This window comes from Zerene cesonia, chromosome 19, assembly GCF_012273895.1.
Source record: "Zerene cesonia ecotype Mississippi chromosome 19, Zerene_cesonia_1.1, whole genome shotgun sequence".
NCBI classification, from domain to species: Eukaryota; Metazoa; Arthropoda; class Insecta; order Lepidoptera; family Pieridae; genus Zerene; species Zerene cesonia.
Window position 1 is genome coordinate 10,548,137 of NC_052120.1, and position 18,491 is coordinate 10,566,627.

General features: G+C 33.5%; 1 long non-coding RNA gene across 1 annotated transcript in view; it reads left to right on the forward strand.

Moving 5' to 3' along the window:
- The window catches only part of LOC119834550, a 22,155-nt gene extending 12,084 nt beyond the window's left edge, over positions 1-10,071 (forward strand). The window contains exons 3-4 of the long non-coding RNA XR_005288004.1: positions 5,906-6,040; positions 9,797-10,071. This is a non-coding gene — a long non-coding RNA (uncharacterized LOC119834550). The remainder of the gene's footprint in view (positions 1-5,905; positions 6,041-9,796) is intronic.
- Positions 10,072-18,491: the final 8,420 nt, after the last annotated feature.

Here is an 18,491-nt window from a genome sequence, read left to right on the forward strand (position 1 = left end):
AGATTCGAAATTCAAATGTAATATTTTTTTATAATTAAGTGTAACAGTATTTATGGCCAGACTAAGTATATATAATATGACATATATATTTATTACTTTCTTTGTATAAAAACTTATTTAGATAACATTTTTATTTTTGATTAAATATTTTCTTCAAAGATTATGAATATTAAATGAAATAACATGTACAATTTACACATTGAAATAATGCTCGCTAACATAAAACAGTATTGTCTTTACCTTGCAGTTATTGCACTTGTATTTACATATAATATATATATCTTGAAGCATTAACAAGTAAAAACATTAGATGAGCGTCAATCCCGGTGGCCGGCCATCTCATCAACTTATGCAAATATCAGTAATGTATTCGGCGCGCGTCGGAGGGCCCGGGAGGTATCGATCGTCGCATGCATAATGACCCTCCCCCAGCCCTCACTAATCACCCTGTTTGTTTTGCCTACGCTGTTAGGTACTGTGTGCTGTGGACTCTGCATCTGTTCGATGAGTCTTTGGAGATTATTTTCTAAATTGTTTGACATATATGAATATGCGAATGATTTTATATACCAATAAAACATATTAACACACACACACACACACACACATTTTTAATGACAAATTATATCAATTATATGTCCGTTAAAATGTATTTAAATAATGAATGCATGTCAGATACGCGATACTAAGGGTACATATAAGCTACATATAAGCTGAAAAACACAGAAAAATCAAATCATGATCGTGCCATCCTTTTTTATTAACTGTTGTTAAAGCGGCATATCTCTAGCTACGTGTGTTTGCATTTCCAATCTATGTGCTTAAGTTTATTTGAGATAATTCTTAATAATTTTCGTATGTTATACGATACCTATTTAATATCTAGATTACTTGTACATTTAACATATCGACGCATGTATGTTATATAAACAGATTTTAATTTTTATATGTAAATTTAAATACTATAATGATATCTTGCAAAAGGGAAAACAAAGCTGCGCTACGTATAAAATAAATTTAAAATGGATGCCGGCGTGAAGTTATTACACGTAAAGTCGTCGCATCCCGGTTTATGGCTCATTAATGACTCTATTAAAATTTAAACCGTGAAGTGTTATGACTTTAATATCTGAGTTTGTTGATGAACGAGACTTGTGTTAGCTATGGGAGATGGAGTTACGTTCCTAGTATCATTTGAGGACGGTATGATGTCATTTGTTGAACCGACTTCAAAAAAGGAGGTTCTCGATTTGACTGTATTGTTTTTTGGGTTTGTTACCTCAGACATTTCTCGTAGGAGAATCGATATAGATGAAGATGGTCAAGTTTCGACGATTTTTTTAATATTATTCGAAGAAAATTCTTTTATTTATATTATTTGAAGATTATGTGAACGATACGCTTTAAGGAATTACGTACTGATTAGAATCTATTTTGATTTCCTGCTTCAAATGTTACTAATTTTTTTTATGAATTTTCCTCCAAAAATGCCCACAATTATACGTGTTTAATAAAAAATTGCTACGAATCCAGAAGCAGATTGTTTTGGCCCTTTTCAATATCCCACAACTTATACAAGCAACTCTGTGATTTGAAGGCTAATCCTTCGAAGAGCTCGTCGTTCCCTCAGCCACGATGTAAATTAATTTCACTCGCATCGCATCCACCAGCTAATAATGCGAAGTATTCACATGCTATTGTCTCAAGAGTAACAGTTTCGAGGATGTCGAGGGCGCGGGGGGTTGCGGGGCGCGGGGGCGCGGGGGCGCGGGGTTACGTGGGGCGGGCGGGGGGTTGCGAGGGGCGCGGGGGTGCATTCCGCCTGGCAATATTATACGGGCCTAGTTAGCGCGCACTGATATTAAGAATTCCACGAGGCACAGAGCAGGTTTGTTCGGAGTGTTTTAAAATGCATGTATTAGATAATTCAGAGATTATGAACACATATTAACTGATGTTCGTGGATTAGGATTAGCTTCACTTTGTATGTAATAGTTAAAATAAATTCAATGTGTTATACAGAATTTGTGTTACTTATATTGACTTGATTCAATGTCATTTTTCTGAAATTATTCAAACGCATGTAGGAACTATGTGTGTAGAAGTAAGTAAAATTAATGGTCTGGTGTAGGTTATATTCATTCGTATAAAATGGACTTTATAATATAAACTAATGTCTAACTAAGATATGTTATCTTAGTTTTACTGTAAACCACACGATATAATATGACGCTTATTAACACAACTGAAAATGTTTTAAGAAATCATATTTTAAAAGCAATGGTAATTAAATTAATCGTAACAATTAAAACAAATTACAAGCTCTACTTTCATTCATTGCTCTATGCTCTAAGATTGGAGCTCGGGCACAAAGTTGGTAATTGAAAAATCTTTGCAGTGAGCACTCCCCCCCCGTCTCCTCCCACCCGCGGCCCCCCCACCCGTCGCAAATTAAACACCACTACAGTCGCACATTACATGAAGTCTATTTTGGTAGTTAGATAAATACCTGGCTCCAGATGACTTCGATTCCTTTATTCATGTAAACAGCTCTAAAGCGAAATGCTTTGAATTTTCTTGCACTCCAATGAATTCCAATGTCCCTCCAGGTGATAGATAGATATACAAAAGTATGGGAATGAGACTGTTTATTTGTTAAGTAAAAGATCGCAACTAGTTATATTAGAAAGCAAATTTCTCGCTCATTGACCGATCTAGGATATGAAGAATGCTTGCTGTTGTTGACGATAGATACATGAAAATTTGCTTTTCACTATAAACATTTATTCAGTGTACAAATGAGACAAAGTCGCCAGCAAATTGTAATGATGTATAATGATTTTATAACGAATTATTACTTGAAAATTAGTGCTTTTGTACAACAAAGACTTTTAAAGTAATTATCGGTGTCCGATGTTGCAATTACTCCATCCAATTAAAAAGTTGGAATTTTATTTACAAACAAGTTTGAAAATCATCGATCGCTTAAAATCTACAGTACCGTAGTTAAAGTGACAATTGACATGATTTTTTTGTGATTCGTAGCGCTCTCCTAATTTGCCTACGAAGTATGCTACGAAACCCACGTGTAGCTGCACTTCTTAAAAATGTCTCGTATTGTTTATATCGATGTATTCAATTCCAAAGTCACTGATTTTCCGGAAAATTAAATAAGCAAATATGATTTATTGAAACTATTATAATTATACTTTAAAATGTCGTTAAAGTCCCTCTACGCCTACACTCGAAGGTGGGTGAATTATATAATGTCGCGGTCCCCCCCGGGAGGGCGGGAGGGCCGATGGTAGGGGGGAGGGTGGAGGGGGAGGTCTGGCCATTCGTCAGCGCTCCGCAGAAATGTTTTCATTTTTATTTCATAAATAAGGAGCGGAATCTCGCCCGAGCGTAATGAGCAGAGCAATATCTGCGACTTTTATATCCTGAGTATTTGTTTAGCGTTGCGTTCGTATTCATTTGCAGTTGCTTTTGCATTGATACGTTATCGGTAGCATTTTATTGATTACGTTTTTAATTATTAATCATAGCAATAGAGTTGAAAGCAAACATTTTTAATTTAAAATACAACAAATGTGTAGATGATGAGGAAATAGAAGTAATTGGATAACCCAAGAATAAATTTATGGGTTATTTATGGGTAACTAATTGCTATAATAAACTGTTGTGAAATTTTGTTTTTTAGATTTTAGTTAAACCTCAATATTGAGTATGTTACGTAGCATAGTTTGTTAGTTACACATTCGACTACTTTTATCTACAGCTTAGTGTAAATGAAGGAACTATAATGTAACTGCAAATCGTTACACAACATTCCAACTCGTAAAGTGAAACGTTAGGGCCAGCATGATATTTGTCCGAGGTGTATCAACCCAAAGTGGCCCGAGCTAAATCTAATATAAGCACAATGTCTGCATCCCGCGAGGCGCGCCGCGGGTCGCCGCTCCCTCGCTCGCTGTAAACATCTCACTACATTCCGCAGCAAGTGTTTAAAATTGGTCCTCAGCCGCCCCGAGCGGGGTAAAGGCCAAAGCGATCTCCCTCGACATATTGCAAACATATTCTCCGCTTGAAATTTATTGTAAATCGCGACGGGCGGGGATTTGAATCCCCTCGCCGGTCGCCTGTCAATAAACGGAATGGACTCGGCCCGGAGAGCTCCGCTCTCCTGTTTGCGTTCGCGTTTTCGCCGAGCCTCAGCCCTCCCAGCTCCCTCGGGCGCTTCCGATTTTATTTATCTAACGTTTTCCATTTCGACGTAATTGTGTGAGTTACGCGATTGTTGCTTAAGCGAATATTTATTCGGGTCGCAGTTTGCTTTCCATTTGCCGCAGCACGGCTCCGCAGATATTGTCCACCAAATTGAATTTGCCGGCGGCCGGCTCGCGCTGCCCGATGACGTTATCAATAAATTGATCGCTCGCTTTTGATGGACATATCTGACAACGTTGCTGCCTCTCTTACGTCACTTCTCGATCGTACGCTAAAAGTTAGCGTAGGCTGTAAAAATGAATCATTGAGCGCCATTAGATCTACATAAGGTGAGGTTCCTTCAATAACATTAATGCGGGAGGGGTGTGAGGATGGAGGGAGGAGTGTCTACAATCAGCATTAGTCAGAATATATTTCGCGTAAATCTTTGACGGTGGCATTTTATGTATATCGTAAAAAACGGTGTGAGGCGAGCGGCTATAAATATGGGTCGTAAAGGGCGGGCATCCCCGCGCGGTATTCATTGCCAACACACTATGAATAGTAAGCTACAATAAAATTTAGGCCTTGACCATTCAAATGTACTGTAAAAGAGACACATAGGCAGCACCTAACCTAAAATTGGAAAAGCTACCTACTACTACTGCCTACTTGCACAAAAACCGAAGCCTATACGTTTTGCTTTCCAATATTTATTTGCATTGAGATGAATGCGGGATCACCATACCATCATACAGATATATTATCTTGATATATATAAATTACCTGTCACGTTGTTTATCCGTGATGGATTCCTTAGCTACTCAACCGAATTTAATCAAATTTTCACGCATGTGCATGTGCAGTTTGACACATCTTAAAAGATAGGATAGCTTATTTTTTTCAATTACGATAAATGACTACTCGGGCGGAGCCGGCGCGTGCAGCTAGTAATCATATAAAGAATCAGCAAGTCGATAGTAAGAAGAGTTTTAAAAGTCTACATACGTATAAAATGATACATAAGTCTGACGACAATTATTTTCATTTTTTTTTCCTTTCAATAGCTGATTATTATGATTAGTGCGTAGATTATAAAAGTCCCCATTCCAGTGTCGTGGGGCAAAGTTTAAGGTTTGCATGATCAGCGTTATTTGTATTTATTGTTTTGGACGGGAGGGTCGGGCCCGGCCGCCCCAGGATGTACATTTATGTCATATTTTTCTTAAAAGTTACATTTATTTATTGGCTTTATGCCTCTACGTACACATATTATGAACGCATTAAATTGTAATTGTGTTTGATATTAAAATATAATATCTATAAATATAAATATAGCTAGTAGCTTATGAGAAAAATTAATACAAATATAAAGATAATGAGAAAAAAAAATCCTTCTCAAATCGAGTGACGAGAGTTGCTCGTCTGTTAATTGTACAAATTATAATTACAAGCATTCAGTTATAGAAAGATTCAAGGTACGTTAATAATAACTTTAGTGTAGAGAACTCCCTACAGCAGGCACATCCTAATTAAATTTATATACATTTGAGATTTAATCCCTTTGTATTAACGTTGGTTGGTTTTGCATAAGATGTTGGATTCACTGCTACAAATATATACCATTAATTCTCATAAAAATAAAATTAATTTCGGTAAAAGTTAAAATAACCTGGAATATTTTCTTTCATTTTTCCAGAAGCAGAGCTCGAAAAAAAACGCAATGACAGCGGGAAATAATAAACGTAAGAAAAGAAATGCCGAATTTTACTACCTACAGGTCGATGATTGCTTGGCTAACAACAAAATATATTCAAACTACAGATATGGTCAGGTAAAGTATATTGAACTGAGTCTTATTACTTGTATATTTTAAATTTCAAGTGATGTAAGTTTTAAGTAACTCCAATAATAATCTACTCTTTCTAATATAACAGTATAAATATATAATTAATGTGTTTATTTCTGTTTCATGCAAAATATCTGATCTATCAGATACTTTTGTACTTTACTAAATTGTAGAAGGGTTCTTACCCGTTGACTCCAACTAGTTATTCTTTTATTTATGTCAGCCGAGACAGTATAGATAACCGCCCATGAAAATTTGCAGAGATGATGATGAAAATTTACATATTTGTAAATGCAATACCAACTTATATGAGAACGAGGATAATGAAATATTGACGACAGGAATATAATGACTGAACATGGGAATATAAGAATAGATTCGGAAAGCTAGTAAAGGAAGTATCCTTGTCTTCTCCTCCTTTATTCATAACTCTACTTGGGCAGCTTAGTAGTATAATGCATAAACATGTTACTTATGATGATTATTATTATTAGAGATGAAAGCGATATGTCAGAAACTTGTCTTGCACACATTTATGTAGCAGCGAGCTTCTTCCATTTTAGACAAAGTCCCTTAAGTATAATTTATCTATTATGCTATATTATATACTATATTACGCAATCACACACACATTTAAATATTAACATCTATTAGTTCTACTTTATTACAACTATTCCGAATTCATTGCACACGAAGCCGCGGGTAAAAGCTAGTTTAAAATAAGAATATTAATTTATACACTATATAAACCTGTATTCAGAATAACTGGAAAGTATCTTATAAATGAAGTTAGGGGTATCTTCTGTAAGTTTGTAGTTTACCAAAGCCCTTCTATAACCACAGAGGGTCTACTTATAGATTGTTCTGAATTTGCGCAGTTTACACGCATATTCTTCAACATTTTATTTCGTAAGGACCCACATTCAATACGAAAACTTAAAAATCAATGAAATCATACAAGTGGCAAATCATCAAGTTATATCATTCCCAAAGCAAATATGATCGATTTAGTCTTAAATCCTGTTGCGTATACTGGACGAATACTATATCGATGTTGGGGTTTACTTCAACATTACACTTCGGAATACGCAATCTCGCTGTATCGTTCGGATGTCATATCAGCGCAGTCTCGCTAAATGAGGACTTACCGCGGCCGCCGCGATTGGATACCGCTCGCTATAGTTAAGGCCGCCGAAATTTTGGCGCCAAGAGATATGTGTAGGTGGATAGGGTATAATATACTACTGAATATTAAAACCATACTGTTGTAGCGACATGCTTCTGAATCGTAAGCAAAAATATAATTCAATTGGGGCCTTACCGGCCAAGTACAGACTGGTCAAGGATTCTCCCTTTTTCTGTGGAGATATTCCACCTTCCTTTCTCCACACTGTAGTATCATGGCATTGGTACAGTGGTTAGCGAGAGTTCTGAGTTTGATTCGCGGTGGGCTTATCAATAAAATGTTTCGATGATTTGTGATGTTGATGATTTGTTGACTGACACATGTGTGTGAGCATTGGGCATGGTTTAATCACGAGTGCATTGTATATTGGAATAAATATAAATGATATAATGCACCGACTCATACGTTACATAGTTCAATGCATGTTAAAGAAATAATACGTTTCTTGATGGGGACATAGATAATTTTGCCATAGAGTATTATATCTTATAATTAGGAAGCCTCATATGCTACAATAATATAGTTCATACAGTCTACTTAAACAGTAATCACATGGATCGGTACAGAGTTCGGAGATTGTTTTTGACATTAAAATATAATCTTCTAAGGAACATCACATCCACACGAAATTCGTGCACGCATGTAACGCGATTGAACGCGATTTTCCTTAAGACAAAGTGTGTTATTTCTCGCGGCTCCCGAGGGGCGGGGGTCGGAGGGGCTCGCGGGGTCGGCGGGGTTGTGGGGATCGGGGGGGTCGGGGGTTGTAATATTTTTACGAGCGCATTTTATTGTTGGCGGGATAAATTTGTCATCGCGGTCCGTCCCGCTGTGGCATGCAACTGCACTAACTTACATTCGAATAAAACTATAAAACTTACATTTTTGCATGAATTCGGCGAGTACGAGGGAGATATGAATGGTTTTATGTAAAGTATGCTGGAACACGCGGGAAACTGCTATTAAATGTATGTATGTAAACGAAAATGTCAAAATGACATGATTATAAAAGAGCTACGGAGTTTCTTATCGGCTCTTCTCTGTAGAAACTATGTTCCGAACCGTATTAAAACCGTTTCTATAAGAAGTCTAATTGAATACATAAACGATTGAGTTTTAATATGAGAACATATCACACCCAGTTGAGAAATATCTCAGCAATAAGCAGCTTTTGCTGCGCTCTCTAACAATCACCGAAAGGACTGTGACATGAAATATATATAATTTTTCGTGGTGAATATTATATGGCCAATTCATTTTCATATGATCTTGTCAGCTTTAGGCAGTTTTATGAAAAGGCGTGGTAAAAAAAGATAAGAAAATGCATTTAATGCTATTCCAAAAAATATTTAAATTTAAATATAAATACATAATTTCTTGTACCTTTAAAAATGTTTGCTTATTTGTTTAAAATTTGCCATGTCATACCGTAACGGTTAAAACGTGTTATAAAGTGAATTTTAATTTTGCCGTCTGGCTTCTATCGTAGATTTAATTAAATAGCTGATACTTAAGCACTGATATGCTCGCCCAGTTATATTATTCTATCTGTATTGTTATTATATTTACATAACAATACGAACAAACAGAAGATTAAGTAGCAATGCTGATCGATGTCAACAATTTATTCTAAGAAACACACTGAGGAAGGAAACAAGAATTTTACGAGTAAGGTTTTAATGAGGAAAATATTAATAGCAGTTAATGATTGATTTAAATATTTTTATTGACAACGTTGTCCTCATATAATAATGCTGGAAAATTGAAATAACAATGAAAAGGCCGCTCCCTATCGATGCTATATGGTGGATAATTATCATTGAATTCATGTTTTACACATGAGTTTTCAAGTGTCATGTTATGTTTAAGAATTAAATAGGATGTTGTTTATAACAATAAAGCCAAAGAGTGTTTGACTCGCGCAAGAAATTTTTCTGAAAAAAATATTTAAAAATATATTTTTCACAAAAATGTGATAAGGTAGGGCCCGGAAACCTTTGGTTTTATCGTATTACACAAGATAAAGACAATTATTATTATAATTAAAATAAAAACGAATAACTTAATGAATCATATAATTAAACTCATTACACTCTCATTTGCCGGGTTACAATTTACAAATAATTGACTTCATTATAAATAATGAATATAATTACACGGTAGGTAACTAATTGTTCGCTTGAATTCGCTTAATCGATTATATTATTGATTATTATCATTATTATATAACACTATGTTTTCACCCTGACATCTTCCGTTAATTGCAAATGTAAATTTATTTTCTCGATGATTTAAAATGAAGTAGGTAATAAATAATTTCTCAATGTCTTCACATAATATATTTACTTTTAAAATCGGTTTTATATTAAGATTGATGGAATCAGTTTGCATCTACAATAACATATATTTTTTTATGTATGATAGGGAAGCGGTTGACAACCAGCTCGCCTGAATCATCATGAAAATAATGCTTTATTTAAACATTGTACTGAATGTTTCGACGTTTATATAATCTAAATTATATTTAACTCATGATTGTTTCTAATTATTTTCAGATACACTCCGATAATGCTATAAAAAGGGCCTGAACAGAGTTTCTCTTTGTCGTCGTCGTGGTTTCTTTATGAAGAATTAAGCCAAGAGAAGCAAATTGATATGATGATGATAAAGTCACTTTCAGGTAATATAGCTATCTCTGAAAATACAAAGACAGGGCGACTTCGCGTTGGATAAATAAATATCGTAGATGTGAAAAGAGACAGCAATCTAAACCCAATCTTTAATTATTCGTTTCTACTTAAGTTAGTTTGTAAAATGATTAATGAAGATGATATAACTGAGTTTGCAGTATTGAACCTACTAGCTTTAGAACTCATATATTAAAAATCAATATTAATAATTATTTCTTTTGTTACATGTTGCTTTCGTGGAGAAGACTTGAATGTCTCCAAGCCTATATTACATATATTAACTTATTTTACATGATGTGTAAGAATTAGGTAAAAAGAATAAATACTTTACTAACATTACGTTTTTTATTAATTTCCGCTTGCACTTCCATGCAATTTCTTACCCTACTTTAACTAAATGTTAGCTAGCAATACAGTAATATTTCCATTTCAAATAACCTTAAGAAAACTGAAACCGTTAGACATGGCTTAGAAACTGTCATTAAAAAAAGAAATTAGATAACAAACGTATAAAATACTAACGAATTTTAAATGTCTTCCTTTTTTTAAGTATGTTGAAAATAACAATGTCCCAAACAAAGGTAACATTTTAGTTTTTAAGTGATCTTTCTATATATCAGATTTGGAAATACAAAAACCTCCGTTCCAGCCATGAATGAAATATTAGTATGATTTAATATTCAACATTCACACTATCAAGATACTTGCAGTTCAAATAACATTAAATTATTTTGTGTAACGTAAAGATTTTAATGTAATTACGTGTTTAAATGATCAACTAAAAAAAATATATCACCCGAAACAAAAGAATTTGATTAAAACTTAATTATCTTGTGGCACATTAAAGTTGCCAACAAAAAATTAAATTGCTATGAATCCTTTCAAATACTTCATTTTGAAACCCGACTATATAGGTTCCAACAGAAATAACATAGTGTAAATTTGACGCCAATTACACATATTTTTTATGAGAATATGCCCGGTTGATCTAGTGCCGCCCGCCCATGACTAAGTTCGATACTAAGGCCGTTAGCAAATGCGTTGCCCTTTTGCCATCTAAATCCACAGCGATTCACAGTAACACGTAAAACCAATACCCCGTTTGACGCGGTCGGTGAAAAACTAATATGATAAATCGCATAAACATACATAAATGAGGATTACCCGCCGCTATCGGTCAGCGGACAATAGCTCCACTCGACTCACTGACGCACGGTGCTATTTGCTTGTCCACATTAGCTAAACCAATACGACCCTGAACATGAATATTTATTTATGTTTAAGGATTAAATAATACATGTCATAGGGTAATTGCTGGTCAAACACATGTTATCTCAAACAGCACATACAAATGAAACAAAATATTTGGCCATTGCTTTGAAAGCCTAGTTCATAAGAAGACCTGTGATCTGTTAAGGGTCCTTTTCCTGTTTAGCTTTTATTTTTTGCATTTAATAATTTTTTGTTTCTTTTATTTATACTTTTGCTTTTACTTTTTAATTGATAACAAGTTGAGTCCTTAGAAAATTAGGTTTAATTGTTTTGTTGTATGTGTTTCTGGGTTTCCGTTAAATAAATAAGTAACAGTTTTTGTATCAAGGAGCTTACTATAAATCTAATCGCAAAGAAGGTGAAGGCCCGAATGTATTTGACTACTAGGTACTTTAAATTTAATTACACATATCAAAACCCTGGTTACTTGTTCTTCATTACAGTAAATAGCAAATATTGCACTATAATTGTCCTTATTTTCCACGGAAGCATTAATTGCAAAAATTAATATGAATTTAATCAAAACGAAGAAAATAACTATAGTGCTAAACATAATTAACTTTATGGTGTTCCTCTCCTAAATTACATATATATGTTTTAACTGATTTCTTTATTTTTAATTCCGGCATCCAAATCAGGACATGACATCTAATTTAAACAGATTAATTTAATTTGAAATGCCACTGTAAATGGACACGGACTAAATAATTTGATTGCCCACAAGAAACAGTATTTGTAAAACACTCTTTTACTCTGTCATTGTAAAGAATTGGGCGTCAAACCCCATGCCCTCTACAACGACATGACGAAGACTCTAACCACCAACCCACTTGCCAATTGAATATTTATTAGCACATACACAGGCGTGCTCAAGCTATTTGGTATCGATAACTTTCACAGTATCATCTTATCACTGAATCAACAAACGCTATCTTTCATCGACAACACTCTTGGTTTATATGTTTTTAAAGGAACATTGAAATCTATAGGTACATTGTGAGTCAAAAATGTTTTATATTCATTAAGGTGCACACTGTATAATGAAATGACTAAAAATATAACAGAAGTAAGTATTGGTAGTCCCAAATACTCATAAAGTACATTATTTTAATTAATCTTTAATTTAAGATGAGAAATTCTTATAAGTCTATAATTGATAAATACAACATTGTTAATGTCTTGTTATAAGTGTAACATGTGTTAGTTGTTCTTTGTTTTTCATGAATTAAATAAATTAATGCGTATTGAAGGATGTGGTAATTTCCCCATTTTTAACGCGCTTTTCTTAGCTTCACCTATATACTTGTGTATAAACATCTTCTTAAGACTTGATTTTGACTCTCTTTAATAAATAAAAAATAAAACCAATATTGGTTGTTGCTTTGTTTTTCAGATGCAGTCTGGCGTATGTGTAAAACTTCATTTTAAACTCTCAATTATTTATTTATTATAATAATTTGAAAGGATGATAGAGGTAAATAATTACACTAGTATATCTAACGCACGTTGCATTTTATATAAATGTTAAATACTATTTTGTATATTTATTATTAATCAGTAAATTACTATTACCTACACTATTTCAATTCCTCGTGGCAGAGCTGATATGCTACTCATATACGTAACATCGTAAAAACTTTGTGCTATATCAAAAATATAATAATGTTATCAAATTAGAATGTACAAAAACTGAATATGCCGTCATAAATACGTAAGACGATTAAAAACAACAGCATCATGACTCCGTCACCGGTGATACAGGCGCCGCCGCTGACGGCCGAGATTCTTATCACTGTGAATCATTTGCATATGACTGTATCATTTATCATGTGTAAAGAAATACTATTTATTTCGATACTACACAGTTTAGAATGGAATAAAAAGTCATTTATCAATCCACATAATTACAAATGTGATTTTTGGAACAATAAATTATTTGTTTGCGCGTAGATAGTTTTATTTCACCGTTTAGAAAGATGACAGAACGTGTATTGCGTATTTAATTAAAAAAATATTTTTATTCATACAATTATACAAATGTATACTTACACGAAATAAATCTGCATCTTATTTATAGTATGAACAATAATCATCGATATTTTGTATCTCAGAATATAATAAATAATTTTAATCAACTAAATGTAAAATTAACAGCATAATTGAAACCCTTTAATAAAATAAGAAGAAATCGTTTCAAATTGTTTTTCGTTTACTCACAAAATATCATGCCTAATTCCAAAATGAATTCATTGCAGTCATCTCGAAGCCCGCCCAAAGACCACGAGCTGTATAAAAAATCGCGGAATGTATTAGAATGTGTAATAAGTGTTATTGATAAAGATTATCGTCGTGTGTATTTACGATATAGTCGGTCCGGTTAAGATGGTCGGTTAGTGCGAGCCGATCCGCGCTTATGTGCTGTTTTCTTTTGATGTCTGTGTGTTTGTGACTGTGACTGCTGTGACCCCTCGGCCATGGACTTGAGTCAGGTAAGTGGAGAGACTTGCTGACCATTCGGGCCAAGCCGTACTCATGTGGGTTATTAAAAGTAAAGGCATATGGATCAATGTTTGATTAATTTGTTGATTTAGATTTTAGACCTAAATTAATTTCACATTTTGGCTTGTGCTCGTGTAAATAATCTATTTTAATATTATATTACTCAATAACATATTTTATAAACGCAGCTATTATTACATTCAATTAGTTTATTTCTTACAAATTTATATTCATATAAATAAGAGAGGGCAATAATGTCACGTTAAATGGAAAATTTATTCGTTTTATATTGATTACAACATATTTTCGTCAGATTAAACGTGTTAATTGTATTCAAATGTGCATTATTTAGATATAGATAAACTCGCGTAAACAAATATTTACGATAAAAGCGGTTTATACCTACTCACGTTTGTCGGAAAATTGTAGCGAGCTTAGTAGTTCCTAAAAATCGTCAGTTACACTTATCTTTGTGTATAATAAATGCACAATTTTAAGTGTTAATATAAGTATTAAGTTTGTGTACTAACAAAAAGATATCCGAATATTATGGTAAACAAAATAAATATCTAAATATGGTGGGATTAAAAAATTTGAGGAGATTTCTAAACTGTATAACATATTTTATTTCAATACGACAAAAGTTAAATACACTTTCACACGCTTCAATAAGAAATATTTTGTTTATTTTTTTCTGCTATACCATACCCAATTTCAACAAGATTGATTTAGTCATTACCAAGATATGGTAATAAACGATCTTTCAATTGATTGTTTGTCTTTAAATATTATAACAAAAAGCAAATTAATATGAAATCTTTGTACGAATTTAAAATCACTTGAAAATATTAAACAACAAGCCTCATTTACCTTTACATTATTTCAATTAGTTAGTTTTAGTTATAATCGTGCTAATATAATTGATGAACATAATCTGCCTGCCGAAATATTTTATTTTTATCTATCTATCAAATGAGAGAGAGCCAATAGTATTAAAACGCATAACAAGCTAATATTCCCAGCATTTCGTAACTGAGTAGTTATAAAGAAAGTTATAAGGTCTAATAAGAAAGTTATAGGTCTTAATGCTAATTATGAGCATTGTCATTTTATAAAGCTTTTAGATTTGAATAGATTTAATAATCCAATAACAGTCAGTACCCCTGGAAAAGGGTAGAGTTTAAGATTCAGGCAGGAATTCAGGAAATCGGAGAAAACCTAAATCATTACTACTCTTATAAATTCAAATTGTTTAAATAACTGAATCAAATTATTCAGGTACTCAGGTAAATTTTTATCGAACATACAATGTAACACAAGTTACTTTGTTTTTATCGCTATGATAAATGAAATACCGTTCAATTTTATATGTATCAATTATTTATTTATTCATAAAGTACATGACATCAAATGAATATATTTACAAATTATGTTGATAAAAACAGTGTAAGATATGTAAGACGATTAAGGTATGTAACTTAATTGCATTTTGTATGACTTAGTAATGAAACACAGCATCATACAGGGGCAGACGTTTTTCATACATTTTGTAAATATTGTTGCAAAGTACTCTATTTACATAAAGTGGTCTTGTATCCGAAAATATGTAACTAAATGTATGTGTTATCGTAAATAAAATAAAATATGTACTTACTCATTTCATATCTTCAGTTCTTCTTGGAACTGCAAGATAAAAAAGCACAAATCACCATTGTATATGATGACAATTTTATTGTTTTGATTTCATACAACTTTCCAGATGCAATTTTAATGTGGGAGTCGAACTCACTTGGGCACAAATTGGGACAGCTCGAACCGGGGAAGTAACACACTCTCACAAAAAATCGGCGTGAAATAGTGGCATGTCGTTGGGTTTTGTACAGTGAGTGGGGGAGCCGGAAGCCCGCTTCCTTTTCTTTACCCGTTCCAGTCCATTCCTTCTTGCCAGACGTCAATTCTTTTCCCTTACCACTTAAAAGCGGCCAGCGCATTCGCAGAGGCACTACTTCTGCGAATGTTCATGGGCGGTGGTGATCGCTTACCTTCAGGTGAACCACCTGGTGACATATAAAAATGCAGATAAACTGTATGCGTCCTTCATTCAATACCACCCTCTGTCTACTCTTTCACCCGGATTTAAACGCGATGAAAACAATACAGTGAGAAGTATTTGCTACGAACGTAAACATACAAATGTAGTTATGATTGCTACTATTTCAAATAACATAATATTATCTAAAAATAACCTAAAATGTATTGGAGCATATATATTTCTAATGAGGATAAATTTCTATCATACAATAGTGTTAAATCTTAATTGGATATCCGGTGTTAACATACGGAGTTTATGAACTAAACTCATTAAAAGTCAAGCGGATCGCATCCATTGATTTTATTACGAAATACGAGTTCTTCCACCGAGCCGACTGTGACAGAATTTTAATGTGTAATCTTCCTATTAAAATTGAGCGACGTTGTCTTTTTACCGCCGTGAATCGATTAAAGGGACATTATTAAAGCCATAACTAAATGTTTTAATGGAACAATGGTAGCCACTTGTTCGACCGTCGAGACTTTTTGCGGCGCGTAAAATGTTAAATTCATTCGCGATCTCAGGACGAGTTTGTACTTTATGTGATAATTGCTGCGTGTTTCCGGACTGCGCTCGCCTTTTTGTGCACAATTTGTGAATAATAAACGCGATAATAACTTGTTTTACAGTTCTGCTCTAAATAGACAAGAATGCGACAGCGCTTTGTCATGTATCGGGAGGGTAGAGCCCACCTGGGAGACTGTTTAATGAAGGGATATGATCTATAAAGAGCATTGAAATTCTTTAGCTATTGGTATAATGTATACTCACTAGGTTGTATGCCAGTAGATGATTTTAAATTCATTTTGATGTTATCCTTGAATCATTTGTCATGGAAGGACAGATTTTTTGAAAATTCATTAATATTCTAACCTTAATAAGTATTGTATACCTTCGACAAAAATTTGCATTTAAGCATAAATGACTACCTAAAAGCGCTTAATGGACGTGTCTTGGAATGCTACAAAACACGACCATATTCGAAGACTAAAATCTATTGTTCTAAATATAGACTCAGCTAATATGGACGATGAAATATGGACGTATTCCCCAAATATACCTCTTTGCATGTTTAAATAAGTCACGAATAAAATGAAGGCGATAAGCCCGTCACCGAGATTTATAAAATTTAACCCAGAAATGGCTACAGGTGCAGCTGGCCCACATCGGCGACAAACAGACAGTTATCGTGTTTATATAACGATAGGCATTACTTCGCGATTCTATTGCTATTCAACTGTGCGAAAACCCTTGATAGCGTATCAATACATGGAAAATATGTAGGTCACTTTTATTCAGATTATTTTTATTTTTCACATAATTCGTTAAGCCGCGAAATTCTTGTATGTCATAAAATTGTTACTTATGTTTCTTTGGTTTTAAGTTATATCTTACAAAATATTGTAATATAATAACGTTGTAAATATGTTTAAAAGTCAAAGTATGGTGGGCGACATCTTAATTTTCAATACGTACTCTCTTCTCTTATCTTCTGACCTAAATATAGACGTGAATAAATAATATTTCAATCCTATCTGCTGTTGCATATACAGGCGCTTCTCGCATAATTTATTGTATTACATATTTATTTTCAATTACGAGGATTTTTGAAATTTAATTACACAAGCTTAATTATCCGTGCTTTTGACATTTTCATGTATTAATGCACTATTTCCTACCTTTATTAAAGCACTATTACCTTTTGTAAATGTAAAATAAGACTATGTTATATCAAGAAATAATACTTAAATCCTATTTAGAATTAGTTATGCAGCTAATGAGAAATATACAAAATATACAATCCCGGGCATTTACCAACCTAGTTCCCGTCCCCATGGGTTTTTCGGAATAAAAACTTTCTTTTTTAGTTTAGGCGTGAAGAATACACAGACCTGCAGGAAATATTATTTTCGCATTTATGATATTAGTAGATGTTTTGACCCATTTTAAGAGTCAATCTTATAGATAATAACTAACCTAACCTAAAAATTTAGCGTTGCAAGTTGAGTTATATCAACAAACGATATTAATAAGCGCTATCAGCGAATTGAAAACGAAATTATATTAATTTGTGCGAGAGATAGGAAAGTAGATGCTCGGAAGGTGTGGCCCTTATCGGACTTATCAAACTTTGCTCATTGGGGACCCACTGCGCGCGGCGATATCGCTTACAAGTGTATATCGTGTATTGTTTTAAAAATATTATATCATTTTGGAGAATGATTGAATGAATTAAAAAAGTGATATATATTACTACATAGTCCAAACATAGTCGCTTCTCTGCGTCTGGCTGTCCATATGTAAGTATGATAGGGTTTTTAAGCTGCATTTAATAGTTTAAGTTGATACATACCTTGTTAAAAAAGCTTATACACTAACATAAGAATAGTTGTGCATTACAATAGTTGATACATATAATGGAATATGTGATCTATTTTATTCTGTATTTGCACTGCCTACTTTAATAGAAATTCGCGTGGGACAACACAAAGCGAAGCTGAAAGAATTTTTCAAATCGGACCAGTAGTTCCTGAGATTAGTGCGTTCAAAGAAACAAACAAACTCTTCAGCTTTATTAATATAGATAAATCTTAAATAATTGACCTGCATAAAAACTCAATTGTTGTATCCATATTCCATGAGCATATCTACCTGTTGGTTCATATATATAGAATAATATCACAGAAGTCGCGCAGT